Source organism: Ovis aries, chromosome 8 (genome assembly GCF_016772045.2).
Source record: "Ovis aries strain OAR_USU_Benz2616 breed Rambouillet chromosome 8, ARS-UI_Ramb_v3.0, whole genome shotgun sequence".
NCBI lineage: Eukaryota > Metazoa > Chordata > Mammalia > Artiodactyla > Bovidae > Ovis > Ovis aries.
Genome location: NC_056061.1, coordinates 24,527,727 through 24,552,566, shown reverse-complemented (window position 1 = coordinate 24,552,566; position 24,840 = coordinate 24,527,727). Strand labels below are relative to the sequence as shown.

At 38.2% G+C, this 24,840-nt stretch overlaps 1 long non-coding RNA gene across 1 annotated transcript in view; it reads left to right on the top strand.

Moving 5' to 3' along the window:
- Positions 1 to 12,810: 12,810 nt before the first annotated feature.
- LOC132660234 (uncharacterized) overlaps positions 12,811 to 24,840 on the top strand; it is a 29,311-nt gene continuing 17,281 nt past the window's right edge. Inside the window, exon 1 of the long non-coding RNA XR_009601609.1 lies at positions 12,811 to 12,973. This is a non-coding gene — a long non-coding RNA (uncharacterized LOC132660234). The remainder of the gene's footprint in view (positions 12,974 to 24,840) is intronic.

Genomic DNA, 24,840 nt, shown 5'->3' with positions numbered 1-24,840 from the left:
CAGAGCGGCAAGTAGGCCAAGCTCCAGTGCGGAACCAATAGTGGCCTCCCTGGATCCAGTCAGAAGCTGGGCTCTGGGCACAGCTGGAGGCTCTGGTGGTTATCTAAGCACTGAAAAGTTAGGAAGGATGAATGGATCTACTCTTTCTCTAAGGCTTGCTGTTGGTCCTCATTGTAAAGTTGGAAAATAGTCAACCAAAGCCATTCCTGGTCCTCCAACCAAATCTAGCCTATGGGGATGTGCAGTGGGCCCATACAAAGGTCAATAAGTTGTCAACATTTAAAAATCAGGAGATTATATTTAGCATTCTTTCTGAAAAAAATTTGTCAATTCTGACAAAACTGAGTATTCTCACAGCTTCACAAGGACATGTTTATGTATGCGCTCCTATTTGACATGGTCTCTACAACTATCATTCTGATCTCCATCCAACCTGTTTCAAACATTGATGTTATCCACCTGCTAGCTTGCAAGCATGTGAATTATGCACATGGGCTATTAAGTAGTTCTGAATGTATCTTCAATAAGAAGGCTGAACTAGATTTTATTTTACGCTGACTGAGTCTAGGGTGCATGTTAAGGTTACATAAAATCAATTTTCTCTTTTTCTTTTTTAGAAGGAAATGTTATAATATGGTAATTGTCTGCTTCTTTTAAGTTAGACGAAATATTTCTAAAACAACTTAAAACTAGTTTATTTTAGAAAAAAGTACTTTTGATTAATATTTTTTTATTAAATTTTATTTGTTTATGCTTACAATAAAATTAATATTAATTTGTTAATTTATTAGACACAATTGTCTGGCTTTTAAAAATGTACCTTATAAAGTCTTAAAATATCCACTCTATAGTTATATCTTTTTGTAATATTAATCTCACTGTAGCTTTCTCTGTTTGGCTCATCTTTACAAATACATGATTTTTTTCTTTAAATATTTCTATTGTGTTATTATTGTTGGTTACGGTTTCTGTTTCAATAATTTACATTTTTAATTATTTTCTGTGTTCTAAATCGAGTTGATTCTAGTTCTTGAATGCTTAAATAAGTTATTCTCCAATTTTCTTAATTTTTAACTAATGTAAAGTTATAATCTTTCTCTAAGATCTGGAGTCAGGGCACAGAACAATCTCTGATCCACAGGTGCAGCCTGTATTTTATTTCTTGTTCATTTACTCAGTTGTGTCCAACTCTGTGCCCGTGGACTGCAGCACGCCAGGCTTCCCTGATCTTCACTATCTCCTGGAGCTTGCTCAAACTCCTGTCCTTTGAGTCAGTGATGCCATCCAACCATCTTAGCCTCTGTCATCCCCTCCTCCTCCTTCCTTCAATCTTCCCCAGCATCAGGGTCTTTTCCAATGAGTCAGCTCTTTGCATCAGGTGGCCAAGGTTTGAAGCTTCAGAATATTTTAAATTTCTTTCAGTTCTTAGCATTTTCTAATTTCCAGTGTAATATTTTAATCCATAAATTATTTAATTGTACTTTCTTCTTTTTTTTCGAAGCATTGGATAAGGAAATTGGCCATTTTGTGTTAATAGCTGATTGAATTCCGTTGTGGTGAGAGAAAATAGTATGTATATTATGTGTTTTTCAGAAATTTTTGAGTTTGTGGCCTTAAAGGTTCATTTTTAAAGTCCATTTCAGTTTGAGAAAATAATCTATTACATATGTATGTAGCAACATTTATTTCATTTACTTCCCTGGTGGCTCATCTGATAAAGAATTTGCCTGCAATGTGGGAGACCTGGGTTCAATCCCTTGGTTGGGAAGATCCCCTGAAGAAGGGAATGGCAATCCAGTCCAGGATCCTGGCCTAGAGAATTCCAGGGACTATACAGTCCATGGAGATGCGAAGAGTCAGACATGACCGAGTGACTTTCACTTTCAGTTTATCCCATTTACTAATTTAAACAATACTTAAAATCTTTTATGGACTTAAATTTTGTCAAGCTAAATCTATTGGTTTATAAAGCATGTGTTAAATTCACACTATAATTATTGTTTGTCAATTTCCCCTTGAAATTTTATCTACTTTTCATTAAATAACTTGAAGTTATACTGTAATATTTAATATGTAATGATTTCTCCATTTTCTAGAAGTTAATATATAAGTATAAATTATCTCTAGCTATGTGTATGAGTCTTTTTTCACTAAATCTTATTTTGTCTGATATTAATATTGCTCTATACACTTAACTTGGGTTAGAATTTTACACTATATTTTTTATATCTCTTTATTTTCAGCAATTCTAAATCACTTGGCTTCGTGTCTCTCTTGTCAGTAATACACGATAATCTTTTAGTGATTTGCTATTTCAATAGATTAGTCCACCTATATTTTATTGAAATTGCTGGAACATTTAGATTTATTGCTGCAGTCTTTTCCCATTTTATATGCTTTTAGCCATCTAACCCGTCATCTTTTTTTAAGCTTTGATAGTTTAGAAGCTACAAATTACAAAGAAATACATTATAAATTTATATAATTTATGTGTATATATACACATGCACATACATATACAGTCATCCCTTGGCATCTGCAACGGATTAGTTCCAAGACCCCCTGAGTGCCAAAATTCTCAGATGCTCAAGCTTCTAAGCAAGTGCATAGTCTCTCCCTTCTCCAGGGAATTTTTGGACCCAGGGATTGAACCTGGGTCTCGTGCATGGCAGGTAGATTCTTTACCACCTGAGACACCAGGGAAGCCCCTATGGTTAAGACTAGCTGATCTTTTTTTTTTTTTTCCTGACTTTAGTTTTTTATTTTTTAAATTTAAAAATCTTTAATTCTTACATGCGTTCCCAAACTGAGCCCCCCCTCCCACCTCCCTCCCCATAACATCTCTCTGGGTCATCCCCATGCACCAGCCCCAAGCATGCTGCATCCTGCGTCAGACATAGACTGGCGATTCAATTCTTACATGATAGTACACATGTTAGAATGCCATTCTCCCAAATCATCCCACCCTCTCCCTCTCCCTCTGAGTCCAAAAGTCCGTTATACACATCTGTGTCTTTTTTCCTGTCTTGCATACAGGGTCGTCATTGCCATCTTCCTAAATTCCATATATATGTGTTAGTATACTGTATTGGTGTTTTTCTTTCTGGCTTACTTCACTCTGTATAATCGGCTCCAGTTTCATCCATCTCATCAGAACTGATTCAAATGAATTCTTTTTAATGGCTGAGTAATACTCCATTGTGTATATGTACCACAGCTTTCTTATCCATTCATCTGCTGATGGACATCTAGGTTGTTTCCATGTCCTGGCTATTATAAACAGTGCTGCGATGAACATTGGGGTACATGTGTCTCTTTCCATTCTGGTTTCCTTGGTGTGTATGCCCAGCAGTGGGATTGCTGGGTCATAAGGTAGTTCTATTTGCAATTCTTTAAAAATCAAATAAATTTTACATCCCTCTAGCTGTTACCCACCTTCTCCTTTTTCTACTTACTGGGAAATCCTCCCTCAGGCTACAGTTAACCCATCAATGACTGAAAAAATTAGCAAAATTTGTCAGTTCCTCAGGATGTATGTTATCTTGTAACAGGGCATATGACTCACTGAATAGACCAAGTAGGTATATTTATCCCACACTCGCCTTCTTGGTGGGAGTTCTCATGCAAGAAACTACCTGCATAACCATACTTAAGAACCCTTGCAATCTGATCAATCTTCAAGTCCCAAAGTCTGGCTACTGTCTCTACTACATCTTGAAAGAGCTACCCAAGAGTACCAATGGCCACCAGGATGCTAAATCTCAGTAACTCTCCTTAATTCTTCTTGTGCCTCACTCGTCTGTGAATCTGATAATTTGTCTCACTTATATTTGAAATACCACCTTACATCTTGATTTTTAGAGCACTAATGTTTGATATTTAAACCTAACTTTTACCTGCAGTCACCACTTCCTCTGCCTATGCTTTAAATGTTAAAGTTTCCCAGATAAGTTTTACCACATCTTCTACACATTTTTCTGGTTTATCTCATCCACTTTCATAGCTTCAGCTAAGACCTGGTAAATCTCAGATTTTCCTCTTTCACTCACATCTGAACCAAGCTCTCAACTACTCAATATATGTCTGATCTTAGATAAACCACAGGTAATTGCACTAGATGTGTCCAAAAATACACTCAACATATCCCATGTATTAAAACATCATCCTTTTCCTGAATTTCCTATGCTGGTTTTTGGCACCGCTATATATAGCCAGGTGTCAAAGCCAGGAACCTAGACTCTCTTCCCTTATTTTTCAGATCCAAAACTCACTGAGTCATGTTGACTATTTACATCTCTTGAATAGTCCTGGAATCTGCCCCATATCCCCCATCTCTCTTGACATTGCCTTGTTCAGGCCTCTTCCTAGATTACAACAAACCTTCATAGTTGGCCTCCCATTTGCCTGTTTCCAATGCAATCTCTACATTTCCGCCAGAGAGTGTTTTCTACTATGATAATCAAAACAAGTATCCCACTGGTTAAATGAGCATCCCACTTAGTATCCCCCAAGATGCCCCACTGTAATAACATCTAAAAGCCTCACTATAAGCTATCAAGTCTTTCAAACTTGGTTGACCCTATTAACCCTTGCATGTAGTATTCTTACATTGCATATTATGTCCTACTTATACTGATATTCTTTTAAGTATGTAGCTTTTCTAATTTAGAATGTGCTTGTCCTCACCGCTTACTCTGGCTAATGATCACCTACTTATGAAGGCTGAACAGAAGGGTCATCTCTCCTGCGTGGCCTTGTGTAGCTCTCTCTTATGATCTGTTAGAGCAACCTGCTTACATCTATTACCTATATCAGCATATTAAAATCATATATCTCAGCATATGTTGACAATTCTAGCACATAGAGTCTGTTATAACACATGCTCATTAATTTGAGTACATTAATAGGTAATCAGAACTTAACACAGTGTAGCATGTGAAAGTTCTACCAAACGTACGAACAACTTACAATCATGGGAATCAAGTGATATTTTAAGATGAGAAATGTGGAAACTAAAGGCTTCATAATAATGTTGGATGTTAACAGGGGCTCTGAAAGAGGTGAGACTAACCAAAGATATGAGCACTTAAACTTATTTTATTTTCCCCACCATCATGCCAAAGCTTCCTGAAGGCATCAGCAAACAACTTCCCCATTTTTTAAAACTCCTTGTGCATTAAGGCAGTAACATCTAAGAGAGTTTTTCTGACAGGTGAAAGAAACGTGTGTGATGACTTTGATAATACAGTAACTGAGGTGAGAATTTTATTGGATTCTTTTTCTTAAACATTTATAAAGAATAGAGTCAAATAGACCTTTATTTCTCTTTTTTCTTCATCATGGAGTAAGATTTCTAGGCATCCATTAGAAAAATAGTAGGTTTAAATATTTCCCCTTTAGGAAAAAAAAAAATTACAGCTTCTTCTCTATCAGATGTTCAGTTCTGATATGGTACTAAAATCACCCAGACTTCATTCATCATTGGTTTGAAAGCACTTGATACCTTGTAATACTCTTAATAATAGATAATGCTTATAGTTAGGCAATAAAATGCTTTCTGTATATTTTCAAGTGTATTTGTCCTGTGTTTCTACCTAAGGAATAGAAGGAGGGATACACAGCTGAAAACAGCCTCTACATCATATAAAGGGGATGAGAAGAAACACAAAGCAAGTTCACCCATTCAAGTAAATTTTTATTTTGAATATGTGATTTTCTTTCACAGGCCAAAAAGATTGCTATGTCAGATTTGTAATTTAATACAAATAACAATAAATATAAAAGCAAAAATGTATTCTACTTTAAACAGATTTTATGCAAGGACAGCTTTTTAAAACAAGTTTTCACTTTTTTTTAATCTTGATGTTTAGAATTTTTCTTCCTCTCCATTCAAGCAGCCTATTCAATGTGTTCATTGCCTCAGAGGGCTTCCTTGGTGGCTTAGCTGGTAAAGAATCTGCCTGCAGTGCAGGAGACTTGGGTTCGATCCCATCGTCTCAGAGATGAATGTGATAAGTTAAAAAGTTGAGAAAAGGAGAGTCTTCTGGAGTTTCTTACAGAAATTCTAAGGCCTCAGGGATATAGAGAAGACTTACACCATGGACAAATTTGAGGTAGAAACATCTGGTGTGAGAACATGAAATTTCTTCTTATCAGAAAGGAGTAGGGTGAGAACAGAGATGTTGAAAGATGCTAAGGAGGGAGAAGTCTGAGGGAAGGTAGGGATGCAGAGATGAGGGGTATTTCTGCAAAGGGCCTTGTGTGTGTGTGTGTGTGTTAGTCGCTCAGATATGTCCAACTCTGCGAACCCCATGGACTGTAGCCTGCCAGGCTCTTCTGTCCATGAAATTCTCCAGGCAAGAATACTAGAATGGATTGTCATACCCCCCTCCAGATGATCTTCCCAACCCAGGGACTGAACCTGGGCCTCTTGCTTTGCAGGCAGGTCTATTACTGTTCGAGCCACCAGGGAAGCCCCAAAAGGGCCTTGCTCTCAGCTTTTCAGCCAAGAGCTAGATCTGCATAGCAGATTACTCAGTTTTCATGGTCACTGGTGCTCTGGGGCTGTCCAGGAGCTGAGTGGTCATATGTAAGCTGGCCAGCCCATGCTTGTTCCATATGCACTGAGGCCAACAAAGCTGAGAGCCATTCTTTCCACTTTCCTGCTATTGTCAGGCAGAGACATCTGCCTCTCTGCCATCAATTCCCTCTGTATGTGCCCAGCATGAATGACGTTGTCCATAATCTGAAAATGTCCTTGAGTCACCTCTCTGACTCTCCTGATATTCCAGGACATTCAGAAACCAAAAAACACTTTTTCCTGGACAATGAGCAAAGAAGTGAGCATTGAGGAAACAAAAGACCCTGCACCTGTTTTGGTGGGAGTCAGGGTACGGAAATGGGTGGTGATGACTGGAACCCGTCTCTAGAACCAGCAGACTTAAGTGACATGGGTAGGGAGGAATTCTTTACACAAGAAATTTCTCTAAACCATATGATCTGGATGTGCATTTTACATTTACATTTATCTTATATGCATTTTATTTTGCTGTTAAATGAAGTTGGTAAGTCATAATATTTTCTTTCTAGATATGATGTAGCCTCTGTTTTACAGAAGAAATTGCATACTAGGCACCAACTAACTTATTTGTTTGGTTCACACAGTGTTTAACTTAGAATTAGCTACTAGAGTTTACATATTTGGAGCTTTCAGGTGAAAATCCAATTTTCTGACCACTCTTTTAACCTGGATGATTTACCAATCCTGGGATTGTTATCGCATAGCCGTGATTGACTATAGTTAATTAGACACTGTGCTTAAGACAAGGCAAGAGTTCTCAAGCCGCTGTGCCCACAGCCATTTTATTCATCTTCTTTCCTCTCCAGAAACTTGAAGCATTTCAGTCTAAGATGCTTGCATGAGATAGTTTCATATCCCCTTCAAGAGTTATCTAGTCTTTCAACTTCAAGATGAAATACTGTACCATAATTTGTTGCTCAGTCACTCAGTTGTGTCTGACTTTTTGCGATCCCATGGACTGCAGCACGCCAGGCTTCACCATCTCCTGGAGTTTGCTCACACCCATATCCATCAAGTCGGTGATGCTACCCAACCATCTCATCCTCTGTTGTCCCCTTCTCCTTCTGCCTACAATCTTTCCCATCATCAGAATCTCTTCCAGTGAGTCAGCTCTTCACTTTAGGTGGCCAAAGTATTGCAGCTTTAACTTCAGCATCAGTCCTTCCAATAAATATTCATGGTTGATTTACTTCAGGATTGACTGATTGGATCTCCTTGCAGTTCAAGGGACTCTCAAGAGCCTTCTCCAACACCACAGTTCAAAAGCATCCATTCTTTGGAGCTCAGCTTTTTTTATAGTCCAACTCTCACATTCACACAAGACTACTGAAAAAGTGTAGCTTTGACTGGACGAACTTTGTCAGCAAAGTAATGTCTCTGCTTTTTAATATGCTTTTCTTCAAAGGAGAAAGTGTCTTTTAATTTCATGGCCGCAGTCACTGTCCACAGTGATTTTGGAGCCAAGAAAATAAACTCTGTCACTATTCCCATTGTTTCCCCATCTATTTCCCATGAAGTGATGGCATTGGATGCCATGATCTTAGGTTTTTGAATGTTGAGTTTTAAGGAAACTTGTTCACTCTCCTCTTTCACTTTCATCAAGAGGCTCTTTAATTCCTCTTTGCTTTCTGCCATAAGGGTGGTATCATCTGCATATCTGAAGTTATTGGTATTTCTCCTAGTAATCTTGATTCCAGCATGTGCTTCATCCAGCCCAGCATTTCGCATGATGTACTCTGCATATAAGTTAAATAAGCAGGGTGACAATATACAGCCTTGAGCTACTCCTTTCCCAAGTCTGAACCAGTTTATTGTTCCATATCCAGTTCTAACTGTTGCTTCTTGACCTGCATACAGGTTTTGGAAGAGGTAGATAAGGTGGCCTGGTATTCCCATCTCCTTAAGAATTGTCCACAGTTTGTTGTGATCCACACAGTCAAGGGCTGTAGTGTACTCAGTGAGGCAGAAGTAGATGTTTCTCTGGAATTCTCTTGCCTTTTCAATGATCCAATGGATGTCGGCAATTTGATCTCTGGTTTCTGTGCCTTTTCTGAATCCAGCTTGTTCATTTGGAAGTTCTAGGTTCAAGTACTATTAGCCCAGCTTGGAGGATTTTGAGTATTACTTTGCTAGCATGTGAAATGAGTGCAATTGTGTAACAAATACTTGCTAAACACACTTACATGCTTAAGCCAAAAAGGTATATAGCCATATAATTGTGAATCAAATATCCTCAAATCTGAATTACTAAAAGGGAAACAGGTTTCTTATAATGAAAGAAAGTCCTCTAGGATTTAAAATTCAAGGAATGTGTAGAGAAAGTAAGCAGCATATGTGTAGCTGAGATATAATTGGTCAATTAAAGAAGAGATTTTGTACAGAGATTCTAAAAGAATAGCCAACTTTCTCTTTAGAAAAACTAGAGTTGCCAATGCATGCCATAGGGAAAGTTCTGAGATATAGGAAAAACTAGGAGTTCATGTTTAGATCAGTAGACCTCTCTTGTTAAAATTTAAAAATTCAACTTCAACTTAAAAACTTTTTCCAGGGAAAGAGTTTAAAAGATCCTTTCCTGAGAAGAACGTTTCCTCACCAAATCAATAAGCATTCATGCTCATTTCTCCAGTACTCTTGCCTGGAAAATCCCATGGACGGAGGAGCCTGGTAGGCTGCAGTCCACGGGTTGCACAGAGTCTGACATGCCTGAAGGGACGTAGCAGCAGCATGCTCATTTACTCGGTTGTGTCTGACTCTTTGCAACCCCATGGACTGTAGCCTCCAGTCTCCTCTGTCCATGGAATCTCCCAGGCAAGAATACTTGAGTGGGTTGCCATTTCCTTCTCCAGGGGATCTTCTCAACCCAGTGATCAAATCCCGGTCTTCTGCCTTAGCAGGAGGATTCTTTACCACTGAGCCACCTGGGAAGCAAAAATTCTAGTCATTTGAGCAATAATGACTTACAGACACCATTGTCTCCATCACTCTTTAAATAAATGTAAAAGAGAACTCAGTATATTACTCTGGCACAGAAAAAAGTCAGAATTTGGGGAATTACATAAATACACTCAGAAAGTCAATGGTAAGCCTTTATCTTATCTCCTGTCATCATCATGCATTTGCAGTGTGGTATAAAGGCTTACAGCTGGCATGCAGCAAGTAAAATGTGTTGGAATAGGAATTTTTAATTGACATAACTTCACTGAAAATACCTGAATAACGGCAAAATGTAAGATTTCTCTCTTTGCTGTCTTGTTAAAACTCTTTGACTTTAAAGAGAATACAAAATGTCAAGGTATCAGAAAAGTCTTCTAGGTCTTATGTCTGTCCAAGGCCTTTTATATTTTTATTATTTGCCGTGAGTCAATATACTCAATAAAAAGCTTTCATCATGCCAAATTGTTTTTAAATATTTTTTTGAAGAAGTGAGTTATTGAGGTATTATCTTCCTTAAGATTCTTCCTATTTTATTTTGTATTGATAGCTGTTCATGCTGAAGGTTACTAAGATTTGCAAGATGCTTAGTAAGTATTGACTAAATCTGAAGATCATGAAGGCTTACGCATTTTAACATATGTGATGTGACCTTAATCTGCTCAAATCTAAAACAAATATTTCATAAATACCCATTAGCTCTTTGACCATGATTTTTTATTTCCTGGGATGCCTATCTAGTTCATGGATCAGAAATTGTAAATGCAGTAGAAAAAATATGTCTTGATAAAAAAAAGGCATTTGTAGCATAATGGAAATGTTCTATAGTGCTTTGAGGGAAGTCCATTCAGTTTCACTGACATTCATAAATGATGACTAATGCATTCAAACAGAATGAGTAATTTACCAAATTACAGACATTTGGATGGGCTCAGAATGAAGATCTTGTTTGTTTGGGTATGTCCTGAAGTGAATCTCAATGAAGTTTACCTCATTATGCCTGGTTCTGCAAATAGGCTTCAGTCACAATCTGAACAAAAGCCCTGACATGTAAACAAATGTGCGCGTGATGGCCAGCTACATTAGTCTTTTTGTCCCCACACCACTCAGGGATAGTCAATCCCATCAAAAATATCAGTCCCAAATAGACGGGATCATTGTACTTATCACACAAGTGCTATGAAAGACTTCTCTTGGTAGAGCCTCATTGTCACATTTACCCTCCTGACCACAAGAGCCAGGTACACAAACCACATGCTCACTCTTGCAGCATCTGTGTACCGCTCTTCAGAATGTGGTCCCTGACAGTGCTTCCTCCACATCCACGCGCTGTTGCCTCCCACAGCACACCACAGAAGAGACTCTGAACCTCTAGGCACTTCTTATAAGGGTTTTAACCTTCTGGTATAAACCAGAGATGAAGAACTGCAGCAAAACCTACTTCCCATGATAGTAACACATGCATCACCATGTGCCCTATGACTGTGCCCCAGTTTTGTACACACCAATGTTTCTATAAAAATAAAAAATGCCAGGTAAAGATATGAAATCTAACTTTTTGCAGAATTGTTTCAATTATATCCCCAAATAAATTAGACCTAGTGTATGTCTAGTCCAACAAATACTGAACATCTGATAAATTTAAGAAAATAAAAAATAATCTTTGCCTCTGATAAGCTGAACTGAATCAGTAAGCTACGTTTTCTCAATAGGCAATGACATGACTATTTCAACTTCAGGAACAGATACCTACCTCATTGGAATTTGCTAATCACTGGAAATCTTACTAACACCATGTCCCAAGCCATACAATAACTGTCTACTTTTCTGCCAGGATTTATGATCCTGTCTGTTTTTAGCCTAAGAGTACAAATATATGACAAAAATAGGCACACGGACTACAGACAGAACAGTGAGCAAAGTAGAATAAGTTCCTGAGTCCCTGAAGGTTACAGTCCTAAAGAGAAAACATATATTGACCAAATGAGAGTGATATGGGCTGTACAGAATGATATGAGAGGTACTGAATGCTATGGAAGCTTACTAGAGAGGCACCTAACCTAGGCTTAGGGAACAAGGATGGTTCCTCTAAGGAGTGATGTTTATATTGAGACTTGAAAGATGAGCGTGCTAAGTAGGTGAATGTGTAGCATGAGCAGGTAGGAATGTTTCATGAGGATGGAACAGTACATCTAAGAGTATCAGAAGAAGAAAGATAATAGCATATTCAATGAACAGCTCAGAAGCCAGTGTGGTTGGAACAGAGAGAGGGGCAGAATAGCCAAGGATAAAGCAAGAGAAGCAAGCACAGGCCAGATCATCCTGGGCCTTAGAAATGAATAGACTTTCTATTCATTTGAAAGCCCATTGGATGAATAGACTTTGCTAGAGATGACTGACAGTCACTGGGAAGTGTATGAGTTTGCTAGGGCTACTCTAACCAACAAAGGTCGATCTAGTCAAGGCTATGGTTTTTCCAGTGGTCATGTATGGATGTGAGAGTTGGACTGTGAAGAAAGACAAGCACCAAAGAATTGATGCTTTTGAACTGTGGTGTTGGAGAAGACTCTTGAGAGTCCCTTGGACTGCAAGGAGATCCAACCAGTCCTTTCTGAAGGAGATCAGCCCTGGGGTTTCTTTGGAAGGACTGATGCTAAAGCTGAAATTCCAGTACTTTGGTCACCTCATACGAAGATTTGACTCGTTGGAAAAGACCCTAATGCTGGGAGGGATTAGGGTCAGGAGGAGAAGGGGATGACAGAGGATGCGATGGCTGGATGGCATCACCAATTCGATGCACATGAATTTGGGTGGACTCTGGGAGTTGGTGATGGACAGGGAGGCTTGGCATGCTGCAATTCATGGGGTCGCAGAGAGTCGTACACAACTGAGTGACTGAACTGAACTGAACCCTAACCAAGTACCACAGAGATTGGGTGGCTTAACCAAAAAACTTTTTTCCACTTCTGGAGGCTAGAAATCCAAGATCAAAGTATTAGCAGGGGTGCTGAGGCTTCCCTCCTTGGCTTATTGTTGGCTGTCTTTATGTAGTCTTTTCTCTATGAGAGACTATGTCCTACTCTGCTTTTCCTATAAGGACACCAGTCCTATTAGATTGGGGGCCACCATAATGACCTCATTTTAAACACCTCTTCAAAAACTCTATCTCCAAATACAGTTGCATTCTGAGGTCCTAGGCTTTAGGGCTTCAACATATGAATGCTGTGGGGGTTAGACATAGTTCAGGCCATGAAAAATGTTTTGCACAAGACAGTAACATGACCCCAGTTATGTGCTGCATGTTCCCTCTGGCTGCAGTCTGGATGGAGCAGGGAGACAAGAAGAGACTGGAGTGCTGTAGGCGAAGCCTCTACTGTGAGCCAGGAAAGAGGTCAGCTGGGTGCGACCTGGCTGTTGTTTTCGGAGAACGATAGTGGCCTAGAGAGTCAGTCCGGAGGAGAGGTAACTTGGAGAAGGGATGCTTTCTCCTTTGTGCCGGCTGGGGAGGGGAAAGGAAAAGGGGCAAATTAAGGTAGACTTGTAGATATGACAGCAGGAAGTTGAAGTGGTTCGCTTTCATGGTTTCTATTTTAATTTTCTGTGAAGTCAGACATCTGCCAGGAACAAGAAGAAAGCAAATTGCAGATGTGAGTTGAGTGGAAAATGTTTTAAATTGCCATTCCAGAGAGAGGGGAAGCAATGCTCACAACAACAAAAAAATCTCATTAGAATTTCTATGAAGTGTTAAAAGCAAGTGGAGATGGGTGGCCACGGATTTAACATGCCATAAATTCCACCAGTTGTGCTTTTGCTCTCCAGGCTGGACTGTGGGCACAGATGTGGAGGGGCAGAACTGGATTCTTCCAAGACTGGGGTTTCTCAGGGCAGAGAATATGGTCTCTGGGTTGGCTGGAGAAGTTTTAGGCCATTACTGTTCTCACTGAACTCCTGGGAATTTCCCAGGTGCTTGGAATTTGAAGTTATACTTTAGCAGAGAAGGATGGGGTGGTAGGTCTCTGCTTACAGTGCTGCTGAAATGGAAACCTCCTGGAAGCATTTTACTCTGTGGTGCAGCTCTGGGAACTCTGTTCAACTTAAAGCACACACTATATATAAGTCATAGCTCCACATATCGGGCCTGGAGAGAGACACTAAATCTTTTTATATTTTTATACTTCAGCTCTTTAAAATGTCTGCTTAGTTGCACATTTCCCTGAATGGGAAACATACTTAGAATTTAATAAGACAAATATTATGTTCATACCACATAGCATATAACAAAACACAAGATACAGGTTTCTGACTAGACGCCCTCTTCCTACTCTATCTGTTAAAGTTTCAGTGGACTTTTACATCATTCTGGATATGTTGGAAAGTGCCTCGGGATGTCTGGGAATTTATTGCTTCATTTCCATCATCCCATGTGTCATGAGGATCCTTCCATTCCAAACGATTCTACTGCCTTTCCGCTACTGCTACCCAGCACGCACGCACGCACGCACACACACACACACACACACACACACACATACAGACACACGTGCACAGATAATCTGTCACAGTATCAAGCTCCTCAGAACCACAGGAGCTCAGATTTCACATATCTCAAAGGGAAGGAATTTTAGGATATAAATTCCACAACACAGATTGTTTTTACATACGCTACTACTTACAGTGTTGTGTAGCAGGATATGGGCTCTTGGTGTGAAATAATAATGACAAGGGATTTGCCAATAAAAAGAAGCTGGATACTGTAAAATATTGTGCAAACAAAGTTTGCTCTAAGGTAATGCCTAGACATTTGAAAGCGTGTATACTTTTCTGAAACTGACTATTGAAGCAGGCATTGCAGATGCTGAATAACTGCATGATTTCTGAGTTAAAATTCAGGATTCAAGCTACAATACCAGAAATGGGAACTTTAGAGAGTATGTACTATGTGTTCATACTAGAATATACAAATATAATCTTTCTTAAAATATATATATATATATACACATATATATATATGGATATATAAGCTAGTCTTCCATTATTTAGTTTGTGATGGCAAACAGGAAATAGATACTACCAACATCAGAAACTCTCTTGAATTTAATTTCTGGTAATAATTAGAGACTTGAATTGGTGAGGAAGGAAGAGGCAGAAATAACAGAACATGTCTGGATGGTATTTTTATTAGATGGTATCCTCAGAGAATCACTTATTATGTGGCATTCCAAAGATAATGAATAGGACCCCCCAAGTAAAAGACCCAACTGAGCCAGGATTATGACAGCTGGCCCCCTTGCAGTGATGGTAACCAAATTTCTATTTCCAAGGACTTTCATTAATGTGGACATGTGTTTCTACAATCTAGTGCTTTTTTAGTTTCAGCTCATTAAAAAATATATATGTATATAGAAACTTATATTCTAGAATTTTTTCCCTCTGTATAAAATTCTTAAAAGAGAAAAAGAGAAGCAATATAATTCATACAACAGCTAGGCTTATCTATCACAGGCTCATGTCTTTCTAAATGAGAAAAAATCCTCCTTCATGTGCCTCTCCATCAGATATTTCACAGCCTCCTTAAGACTACAGAAGGAAATACTTTATGTTCTATAGAAAAGAAGCAAATTTTCCTATAGAAATAAAAGATTCATAATCTTTTTAGATCTTAGAGGATTTCTTACTTGGCTCTTTATTTTCTTTCTTGTTCACTATAGAAGCAATTCAGATGTTATATGTTTTAAACATGTACTACTGACATACCAAGACATTTATTTGTGAAAATTAACGGTTTTAAAGAAGTAAGAAACAAAAGAAAGATGGTTCTGCAAAGCTATTCCACCAAAATTAAATGACTATTAAATAAAACAAAACATGAGACATATAGACTTAAGAGTTGGTTCTAAGTTGAAAGCGTTACAACTTCCAACTCTCAGTTGAAGACCAGAATTACTTCTTCTGCCTGAGACCAAAAAGGAAAGCAAATTAAAGGGGCACACTGGCTATTTTCTATAATATTATTTCAATTTCATGATCTTGTACTATCTTCAAATGTGATATTATGAAATTAATTTTAGATTTTCCAATAGAATTTTCCTTTCTTTCCTATTCTATTCCTCCTACATAGACACTTATACACATCTAAAAAAACATTACCATCTTTGCCATCCCACGGGACCACACCTTTGCCCCACAGATCAATTTCAACAAATACAGTAGTTACTTATTGTTTTTTCAATTGCTCAAAATATTCATATTGGTTATTGCTCAAAATATCAGGAACTGAGTCTCCTCAAAATACGTATCACTATACTTCCTATGAGTCCAGTGTGTTCTTCCCATGAAACTTCCTTTATCTTCATAGTCACTTCTGCCCTGGAGCCAGGATTGAGCATGTAGTGGGGTGGGGCGGGGGGGAACACTTTCTCTATGACCTAAGCTTCTCTGTATCACTCTAGCCTGCTCTGATTAAAAGTACCAATATGGTGGTCTATAGCTAAACTCTCAGAATGGACAGTTTCCTTCCAAATTTTTCATGGTTTTTTGGTGTCATCTTCCCCTCAGCATTCACATTCCTATTTTCTCCTAATCCTCTCCTCTCAAAACCTACTCTCTGGACAGGGTATGCAAAACCTTCAGATGAATCTTCAAACACTTTAACATGATTGACTGATTCCAATCCTAGGGGCATTAAACTTTAACAGCAACCACAGAGGCTTAAAGTAAGGAACTCTATCTCCTTTGCAGAATTCCAGGCTTGAGAAAGTACATGTGATTAGTTGCTTAGCCATGTCCAACTCTTTGTGACTCCACAGACTGTAGCCCTCCTGGCTCCTTTGTCCATGGGGATTCCCCAGGCAAGAAAACCGGAGTGGGTTGCCATGCCCTCCTTCAAGGAATCTTCCCAACCCAGAGACTGAACCCAGGTCTCCCATATTGCAGATGGATTCTTTACCATCTGAGCCACCAGGGAAGCGAAAGAATTCTCAAGTGGGTAGCCAATCCTTTCTCCAGGGGATCTTCCCTATCCAGGAATTGAACTGGGATCTCCTGCATTGCAGGCAGATTCTTTACCAGCTGAGCTACCAGGGGAGCCCTGAGCAAGTATGGAGAAACACTAACTTAAGGGGTACCACAGAGATTACCCCCATGAATTCAATCACTTACTCTGCCATCATTTTTTTTTTTCATTCTATAAGCATTGAGTGCCTGCAAGTTATCAGAAAGCATTTGTAATCTGCTCGAGAAAGAAAGACTCCCTAACAAGGAAGGTCATTTAAGGGTTAAAGGAGGAGACAGAGAAAAAGAAGTAAATTCACCTTAGGGTTCAGAGAAAAGATGATGCTCTAGGTCTGAGGTATGAAGATATTTTCTAGATAAAGGAGTGAACGTTTTTTGGCACCTATAAAGTAATGCTTAAAATTCTCCAAGCCAGGCTTCAGCAATATGTGAACTGTGAACTTCCAGATGTTCAAGCTGGTTTTGGAAAAGGCAGAGGAACCAGAGATCAAATTGCCAACATCTGCTGGATTATCGAAAAAGCAAGAGAGTTCCAGAAAAACATCTATTTCTGCTTTATTGACTATGCCAAAGCCTTTGACTGTGTGGATCACAATAACCTGTGGAAAATTCTGAAAGAGATGGGAATGCCAGACCAACTGACCTGCCTCTTGAGAAACCTGTCTGCAGGTCAGGAAACAACAGTTAGAACTAGACATGAAACAACAGACTGGTTCCAAATAGGAAAAGGAGTCCTCAAGGCTGTATATTTTCACCCTGTTATTTTAACTTCTATACAGAGTACATCATGAGAAATGCTGGGCTGGAAGAGACACAAGCTGGAATTAAGATTACAGGGAGAAATATCAACAACCTCAGATATGCAGATGACACCACCCTTATCACAGAAAGTGAAGGGGAGCTAAAAAGCCTCTTGATGAAAGTGAAAGAGGAGAGTGAAAAAGTTGGCTTAAAGCTCAATATTCAGAAAACGAAGATCATGGCATCCGGTCCCATCACTTCATGGGAAATAGTTGGGGAAACAGTGCAAACAGTGTCAGACTTTATATTTTGGGCTCCAAAATCACTGCAGATGGTGATTGCAGCCATGAAATTAAAAGATGCTTACTCCTTGGAAGGAAAGTTATGACCAACCTAAATGGCATATTTAAAAGCAGAGATATTACTTTACCAACAAAGGTCCATCTAGTCAAGGCTATGGTTTTTCCAGTAGTCATGTATGGATGTGAGAGTTGGACTGTGAAGAAAGCTGAGCGCCAAAGAATTGACGTTTTTGAACTGTGGTCTTGGAGAAGACTCTTGAGAGTCCCTGGGCCTGCAAGGAGATCCAATCAGTCCATTCTAAGGGAGATCAGCCCTGGGTGTTCTTTGGAAGGAATGATGCTAAAGCTGAAACTCTAATACTTTGGCCACCTCAAGCAAGAGTTGACTCATTGGAAAAGACTCTGATGCTGGGAAGGATTGGGGGCAGGAGAAGAAGGGGACGACTGAGGATGAGATGGCTGGATAGCATCACTGACTCTATGTACATAAGTTTGAGTGAACTCCGGGAGTTGGTGATGGACAGGGAGCCCTGGCATGCTGCGATTCATGGAGTTGCAAAGAGTCGGACATGACTGAGCAACTGAACTGAACTGGAGATACTATGAGCCAGACCTCTAAAACAAGGTGGCTTGGGGCAATATGAATTATTCAAGCAAGCTAAGCATTGTGATGTGAAGTATGGTTCAAAAAGAGACAACGCTGGGGAGAAACCAGGGCTGGATCACCGAGGCTTTGTCTGCTCTGGTCACGCAGACCTTATTCTGTATGTTCATACTTCCCGGAATGTGACATGCATGCCTTAGTGAACCATCAACTTACTTTAGGTGGGTTTTTTGATATTTTGGCTATTTGTACCCAAACATTTTGTGGAAAGATATTTTTAATAACTTTAGTTATTTATTTTTGTCTGTGCTGGGTCTTTGTTGAGTGGGCTTTTCTCTAGTTGTGATATACAGACTTCTTTTTGCTGTGACTTCTCTTACTGTGGAACACAGGCTAGAGGGCATGTGGGCTTTGGTAGTTGTGGTACATGGGCTCAGTAGGGGCAGCTCCCAGGCTCTGGAGCATAGGGTCAATAGCTGTGGCACATGGACTCAGCTTCTCTGGCATGTGGGATCCTTCCAGACCATGAATTGAACCCATGTCTCCTGCATTGATGGGCTTTTCTAGTGGCTCAGCTGGTAAAGAATCTGCCTGTAATGTGGGAGACCCGGGTTTGATCCCTGGGTTGGGAAGATCCCCTGAAGAAGGGAACAGCTACTCACTCCAGTATTCTGGCCTGGAGAATTCCTTGGACAGAACAGCCCACGGGGTCACAAAGAGTCAGACATGACTGAATGACTTTAACTCTTCACTCATCCCTGAGACACCAAGGAAGCCCAGGAAAAATCTTTTTAAAATGAAGTTCTTCAATGCAGACCATGAGATACTGGTTTTACATTTGCAGAAGTAACACAAAATGCCCTGTAATACTGCTACTCCTGCTGCTAATAAAAGTATTAAGTATTTTATGACATAAAGGACGGATCAAATGAATAACAACACAAATGGTACGCAGACAAGGCAAAAACCATAAAAGTGGTATACAACTTCAGTTGGAGAAACATTAAAGCAGCGATTAGGAGGCTATTAGGATGGTCCACTTGAGAAGAAGACCACCAGCATGGTGCACCCCTGTATATCATTGCAAATTCTTCACCTGTGTGCAGTCAGTCCCATTCTAAGTTTCTACCCAGTGCAAAGACAATTGTACCCAATTGTACCCTTTCGTCAGGCTTCTTTTTGCCGCAGGGAAGCACCAGGTATTGTTCATCAATTTGAGAGTAAAGGAAAAGATCTGAGAGGTTTTTGATGAATGACATTGGTATTCATTTAAATTCAATAAACAGTTAAACATTCACATTGAGCACAAAGCAGTGGCTCTTCCTCTCCGTGAATGTGTATAAGTAAGTACATGTGCGTGTACTTGCAAGGGTGTACATACATACACACAGAACAAGGTAGGGACATCTCTTTCTGAAAGTCAGTCAAAAATTATTTTTCTCCTTTCCAATAGAGATCACATTCCAAAAATCATCCAAGGAGACAAAATGACAGGAATTGCTGTGTCTATGCATTAAAAAACAATTTGCAGGGTCATTGACCTGACCTATCTTGAGTTTATTAATTACATGGATATTTTAGTCTTCACTCATTTTCTGTCCCTTCCAATAAAAACAGCTGATGAATGAGATGCTCTTGATGAATCTTTTAAATAGACTCTTTCTAAACTCCCCAAAGGAAAAGGAACACTGTGAACAATTTTACATGAAGTTTTCATGGTGTTAATGGTCATTATTTGACCACTCAGGGCTTAATAACATATTGATTATATCACTCACTAATTATTTTATTAGTCTTGTCAATCCAACAAGTCTGTATTTTCTGGAAGAAGAAAGTCATTTAATTCATTTTTGTATGAGAGGCCCTTGTGCAGGATTAGAAATATGGTAGGTTCTAGAAAAACATGTGTCAATTCATGATACAACATGTAGACTGTTTCTTACTAGGTTATGGAGGGAAAATAGGATGTGGATGGGGGAAAACTGTGAGCGGATTAGGGGACTTGGAAAATATGAAGTAAAAACTAATTGTCCTTGCACATAGGCTGTACTTAGCATGAGAGAGAGACCGACTGAAAGACAGATGGAAAGACAGAGAGATTGATTAAGAATTGCCTACTTACTTTATAAAAAAAATTATTTTTAGAGGTTTACCATGATACATATAAAAAATATTTTTAAACTCAATAACAATACAGAATAAGGACCCAGAAAATATAAAACCAATGTGGAGAAGCAAAGTGTAATGAAAGGTGTGAGTAGATCAGAGAAAAACCTTACATGGCTATGAGAACAGAGTTTCATGCCTATGGTAGTGTGTATAACTACTTCTTTATTTTTCATTATCAGAAAGAAGAAGCACTCTACTTTTTGGCTTTTCTACAGTACTAGAAAGGGCTGGAATCACCTACCTGGTACCTTTTGGAAAGAGTCCCAAGTCTGACTATCATCATTTCTCATGGCATGCCCTCATATGGAAGCTCTTTGGCACAAAATGGCTAATTTCATCTCAGTGACATTTTGTCCAAAGGTTTCCTTCTGCAGAGTAAATTTTTCTGAGATTAAGTATCAACACACAGTACTGATTTTCTGGTCTCACTATGGAAATCATAGTTCTGCTGCTATCCTTCTAAACAGTTTTTGTCAGACTTCCAACTTGCTAGTCAAGAAGATTTCAATATGGATCATGACAAAGTGTCATTAGCAATTACTAGATATCTCAAATGTGAGAGTGCAAACTCTTGGGTATTCTCAGAATCCAAAAGTACTTCTGTAAGAAATTTTTATTGCTGTATTACAGTTTTAATGTTTTTAAAAATCCATATCCTAACTTTACAAATATTTTAAATTCAATAAAAATACAACTTGGCAAAGTTTGTGACTACAGTGAAAGCAATGTTTAGAAAGAAATTTGTATCATTAAGTGTGTACATTAAAAAATAAGAAAAATACAAAATCCATAACCTACATTCTACTTCAGGCAGCTAAAGAAAAAAAGAGTAATTTGAGCCTAACACAAGTAGAAGAAAAGAAATAATAAAATTAGAGCAGAAACTAATAAAACTAAAAATTGGAAAGCAACAGATACAAGCAAAAATAGAAGCTGGTTCTTTCACATGGTCAAAGAGTGATAAATGCTAGCAAGAAGAACAAAATGAAAAGGGAGAAGTCACAGATTGCTAATATATGAAATAAAACAGGAAGCTATTCACTCAGACTCCATTAATATCAAAAAATAAGAAGAAACTGCAAACAACTCTATTAATATAAATTTGAAAATTTAGATAAAACAATTCCTAAAAATAAACAAACAAGCTACTATGCGCACCAAGAGAAATGGATACCCACAAAAGCTCTAGTCTAGCTGCTGCTGCTGCTGCTGCTGCTAAGCCACTTCAGTCGTGTCCGACTCTGGGCAACCCCATAGACAGCAGCCCATCAGGCTCCCCGATCCCTGGGATTCTCCAGGCAAGAACACTGGAGTGGGTCTAGTCTAGCTAACCAAGTCAAAAAAGAGAAGACAAAGATTACCAATGTTAGAAATGAAAGATGTATCATCACTCATGGACATTAAAAAAAATAAGAACAGAATGAACACTACACTCTATGTCAACAGAGTTCATAACTTAGGTAAAATAGATCAGTTCCTTGAACAGCACAAATTACCAAAACTCACACAAGGAGAAATAGGTAATAGAGCCTAAACAAATCAAATCAATAGTTAATCATCATCCACATAGTTTTAATCACATACGATAGAATATAACTGAAAATATATTGAGATGTTACATTCAGCCATGAATAATACAGAACATTTATAGTCTTTCCCATATGAGGAAGGTGCTCACTCCCACATGGACAGTTTGGGTCAGAGCAATTGTCCACAACTCTACTGTGAAGAATTTGAATTCCCCAGAGTCTCTTCCAAAAAGTAGAAATAGAGACCATTTCCTAACTCACAATTCATTTTATGAGAACCATCATTACACAAAACCAAAGTCAGATAAAGACATTACAAGACAGGAAAACTACAGACCAATATCTCTCATGGATGTAATCACAAACATCCTTCAGAAAATGTTACAAATTTAATGAAACAATGTATAAAAGTATTTATATACTATAACCAAGTGGTACTTATTCCTAGTATGCAAAGCCAGTCCAACTTTCCAAATTCAATCAATATAAACTACATATCAACCAGCTGCAAAGAAAAAGATCATATGCTTATACAATTGGTACATAATAAAACAACTGACAAACTCTAATACCAATTCATGATAAAAACTTTTAGTAAATTAGAAATAAAGAGGACCTTACTTAGCTTGATCAAGAATACCTACAAACAAATCATATAAGTAACTACATACATATATATTCCTAAGATTAAGAATATGGAACTACTACTTAAAATACTATTGGAAGTCCTAATAAATGCAATAAGAAAATAAAAAGAAATAAAACCCAAGCACATTGGAAAAAGGAAATAAAGCTGTTCTTGTTTTTTGGAGAATAGTATTAAAATCCACAGTCTGAGGAAGGTTAAAACCTACTCAAAAAGAAAGCTCAGAGGAGCCTGGCTAATTTTGGCCAATATGCAAGAAAATAAATCTGGGTGCAAACCTTTCACATTAACTCAAAATGGGTCATAGAATTAAATGCAAAACTAAACAATTTCTGGAAGAATATCTGTATGATTTTTACATTTGTTTATGACTTTTAGCTACAACAACAAAAGCATAATCCATAAAAGAAAAAGTTAGACTTTATTAAAATTGTTCTACAAATGATATTAGTGGAATGAATAAACAAGCCACAGACTAGAGGAAAATATTAATGAATAAGGTATCTGATAAAGGTAAGGTATCTGTTTTGTGTATCCAAAAACAAACTCTAAAAATGCAACAATTAAAAAAATAGCCTAATTTAATAAATGGTAAATGATCTGAACAGACATCTCACCAAAGATATAAAGGGAAATTAATGTATGAAAAAAATGTTCACCATCATTTGTCTTTCCTATATTAGTTTCCTATTATTGTCACAGTAAATTATCATGAACTTAGTGACTTAAAACAACACAAATTTATTCTTTGACAGTTTTGGAGGTTTGAAATCCAAAATAAGTCTTATAGGGTAAAAATTAAGGTGTCATCAGAACTGCATGTCTTCTGGAGGCTCTAGGGAAAAATTCATTCCATGCACAGATTACCACAGACACGTGCATTTCTTTGCTCTGCCAGCTAAGAAGGCCTAGAAGCAATGGCACTTAAGTAATAATGAGAACATCTAGGGCCCAGAAAGTAGTTTTTAACACCATTCTGTAACAAAAGGAACTACAGGCTTCTTGGAGAAAGAAGCCTTGGCTAATTCTGGGACTGGGGAAGGAGATACAATACACAAGATAGCCTGGAGTATCAGTAGTGCCAGAAAGTAAGAAAATGCTAAAACAAACACAATGGTGGGAGCCTGTCAAAGGGATACAAGAGACAATTGAAAGAGCTCACATTGGCCAGTGTTGGAACAATCTGAGCAACCACCCAAAGGCTTATTGGATTATAACCCCAAGTATAAAACAAATATCCATGAATCCATGAGTCCATACTAAGATAAATAAATAACTGAGTAAACAAATAAATGGAGAAGAAACAAATTTGTACAGGAGATTTCCAAATAATTTATGTTCAAGGAGACAGAGCATAACGCTCTATGCCTTGAGTATGGGCTGCACATAGTCACTTCCTTCCAAAGAATGACATGTAAAAAGGAGGATGAAAGTAACTGTAGAGTGGAAGTATGACAAACACTATCTCAGTGCGATGAACAAGGTCAATATCAACAGTGATAAGTCATCTTAGAGTACAGACCTTTGATATGATGTGATGGGAGTGGCACTTAGCCTTTGCAATCTTCCTCACCAAAACTCATAATCCCAGTCTAATCATGAGAAAAACATCAGACAAAATCCAATAGAGTGACGTCCTACATAATGCATGACCACTACTCCTCAAACTCTCAAGGTCACCAAAAACAAGGAGAGTATTTGAAGCAGCTACAGCCAAGAGGAGCCTAATGAGACCTGACAACAAAATGTAATGCAGCATCCTGGACTGGATGCTGGGGCAAAAAATGTCAGGTAAAACTAAGAAAAATTTGAATAAACTGAGGACGATAACTAATAATAATATCAGTACAGATTCAATGCACTGGACAATGTACCCCATCTATACAGACTATTAATTATAGAGGAAACTGGGGTTGGGTTGTATGGGAACTCTCTCTTATTGTATCAGTTGGAGAACTCCTATTATATCAATTCTTTTGTAAATCTAAAACTAGTGTCAAATTAAATTTTATTTTAAAAATTGTTTATTATAATTTATCTTAATTACCATGTATTACCAGATTTTCCACAGGATTTTGGTGTACACCTTTCTGTACTTATTTACAAGCATGCCTGTGACAGATCCTGAACACATTTAATTTCTGATGAATATATCTAGGAGCAAAGCAGGTCTACCCTAAGTTACTGTTCTCATACTAAATCATTATGCTAGAAATAAATACAAAATTCCTCTTCTAAATACTTTATATTTGATAGATATTTTTATGATAAAAGCACTTAATTTCCTAATTTTTTAATAAGCCAAGACTTTGTTTCTACATGGCAAA